This window comes from Haliotis asinina, chromosome 16 (genome assembly GCF_037392515.1).
Source record: "Haliotis asinina isolate JCU_RB_2024 chromosome 16, JCU_Hal_asi_v2, whole genome shotgun sequence".
NCBI classification, from domain to species: domain Eukaryota; kingdom Metazoa; phylum Mollusca; class Gastropoda; order Lepetellida; family Haliotidae; genus Haliotis; species Haliotis asinina.
The window spans coordinates 18,823,973-18,827,229 of NC_090295.1; positions in this window are offsets into that span (position 1 = coordinate 18,823,973).

The following is a 3,257-nucleotide window of genomic DNA, read 5'->3' on the forward strand; positions in this document are numbered from 1 at the left end:
GTTAGCGTTCCGAACAGTTAGCGTTCCGAACGCTCACTCAAGCTCACTCACTAATTTTGAAGTGTACTCCAAACTGTTCTTTTATACAATCAATCTTTTCTTGTATACAGTCGTTAATACAGTAGTTAAAATTACGTTATCACATTACGACAGACTAAGCTCAATTTGGCCTTGGACTAAAATACCAGTAAATTAAATCACAGGCTTGCAAGCCTGCATTGTTCGCACTAATGAAGCTTCCCTGTCCTTGTTCTCTTTGTAGCTGATCCAACGCTCACTGGAAGCTCCCTGAACACTGATGACATTGTATTTGGGTGACATTTCGTGGATACCGTGTATCATAATACGATACCGGTGCCGTCTACTTTCTAGAAAACACATTAGTCAATAACCCAGGAGATGCTTCGGGCTGCCATTCGCTGTCTATATACGTAAGGTTATTCTCGTAAGTCGTGACAACATACTTTCATGAGATGTCGGATAATCCCTTGCACTCTACCCACACCGTGACAGTTTGACTTCTGTATGTGGAATGTCATGTCTTTAGAGTTCCAGTCCACGGTAATGGATGTTATAATAGACAAAGAAGGGAATGTTTTTGGCTTGTGTTTGTTATTGGCCTCGTTGCGGTGACACAGACATTTGTTTACGTACTTTTGAATAATGAGTGAGTGAGTTTAGTTTTACGCCGAACGCAGCAATATTCGTTTGTAAATAATCGAGTCTGGGCCAGACAATCCAGTGACCAACAACGTTAGCATCGATCTGCGCAACTGGGAACCAATGACATGTACCAACCAAGTCAGAGAGCCTGAACACCCGATCCCGTTAGTCGCCTCTTACTACAAGCATAGTCCTCATTTGCGACAAGCATGGGTTGCTGAAGGCCTATTCTACCCCGGACCTACACGGGTATTTGGTTCATGTTGTTACAAACCCGTGAAAATGCGTGTTTCATTAAACAGAAAGGCGATTGCGTTCAGATTCACATAAAACCTAAGTTGCTTTCATTCGTTATGTACCTTTCAAAGATACACACGTCGTTACTGCATGATACACATGTAATATGTGTAAGATGACAGCAGAGTGTACATAAAGAAATACATACAGTTTGTCTACATTACTCTATACACGATATACACTTTGGTTATATACGATGCACTCATTAAGTGCCGTTAAAGTGTTCTCTCGTCACGCCGACCAGGGTTCTATTATTATTTCTGTGTCCTCTGCTGTGATGTTGCTGCAGTATTGTTAAAAGCGGCGTAAAACGACAACTCATTGATACATTTATCCAAACATGATACAAGAAGCACAGAGACCATACAGGACATGCCCCAAAAAGGTATTTAATATCATTTGCAGTTAGTCTGAACTTTGTATGGGGTCAGTTCATATGTGACAGACGTCGTGTCTGTATATGACATATTATGGGTTTACATATCATACAAATCCAGGTTAGAACTGGTAGAGCGATGCTCATGCTGTTCATCACTGGATTGTCTGCTCTAGACCGCCGCCACAGCTGGACTGTTGCGACGCTAGCCAATAAACAAACAAGCATTGTACCTGTTGGCTTTGAGACTGATTCACCACAGGATACAAAACTGACTTCATTTTTTGTCACAGGTCGGATCCGAAGTCGCCGGGATTACCTAGAAAACGTCCCTTTGTCGTGCCACAATCCGATAAACGCTTAGTTTCAATCCCGTCAGGCCGTGAGTATGGCTCCAGGTCTTGTCATCAACGCGTGATCCTAAGAGTCTCCATCGAGTGATTTATCAAGGGCTAAAATCTGCATCTCTCCCGGCTTTTCTCTTACATGAAGTGGACATGCCCTGGTGTGACCGAAAGTCTCTGTTTAATGCCACGTTAAACTCAGTTCATTCACTCGGAGAACCCGACACCTGATATGCTGTAGGCATTGAGCATGTTGTTGTTGCATTGCCACTGATCATTGGTGCAAACATCTGAAGACTGTACCGTCGTTGCGCTGTACCATGGCTTATTTCTGCTCATCGTGGGAATACGCAGAACGCTTTCGCTGGAGATTAACAGTTTCTCTTCAATCACAGTGGCTTGTAACGCTACAAACTGTCATCAAGGTACATGTACATACTGTCATTAACGGGGTGTTAGCATTGTATATAAAAGGAAAGGGCTGTAACGAAGTCAACACACCAAGTCGTTTCTGGGCGAATTCAACAATGATCACAGTTCAAGCCAATAGATTTATCTACAAAATAGGACATACAGTGTGGAAATTGAGGCATTAATTTGGGAGGTAGGGAAGCTCCAAAAATCGTGATTTCTCGATTCCGGGCCAAAATCCGTGCCCAGAATTTGTAGTGGTGAAGTGATGGCACCTGTCAGCGTGCCAATCGGCATTCTTTCTTTCTAATTGAATTTCTTTTGGACGAATGCTCAAACTATCTATACAGAGTAGATCATCAAAAGTATAGTGTATTTAACACTTTAACACTTTTCAATAAAAATACGGAAATGAAGTGTCTCTGATAACGCATCAATTATTTTCATATTGATCAGCAAAGTATTTACCTCTCCGTTATAGTTCTTACTCTACATCCATTGTTAGTTGGAGAGGAAATTCAACTTGAGGTGGGAATTCTAGAAGTTGGTGTGTGAGTGTGCGTAAGTGTCTGAGACAGTGTGTGTGTGTGTCTGTGGTGTGTGTGTCTGTGTGTGCGTGTGCGTGTGCGTGTGCGTGTGCTTATGTGTGTGTAAGCTGTGAGTTACGGGGTTATGGGGGAGGGGGGATAGGAGAGAGGAGGAAGTGTACGATAGTGAGTCTTACACACGTTTAGACGTGACGTAATTGTTAGATGGGCTCAGCTGTAAGATGGACAGATAGAATTTCATTATAATTAGGGCTACTCACACGATTAATTTAACAGTTACGTTATCATGGTATTTCCTACCTAATGACGTAAGTCAACACCGTATCCGGGGCATTCTTTGACACACTTGGAGAAATCAGTTCTATCAACGTCATAAAAGGTTGTGTAACACTAATGACCTACGAAGCAGAATGAATTACTCCTGAATTCAATGTGTGAATTATATTGTATCAAGGCTGTTCTCGTAATCTTACGTGGCGGGTTAACTGTGGGAGACACGATGGGATTATCCGCAAATCTTTATCAATTATCCCAGATTCACTCTGATCAGATTTGGGGACGATGGGTAGCCTTGTGGTTAAAGCGTTCGCTCGTCACACGGAACACCCGAGTTCCATT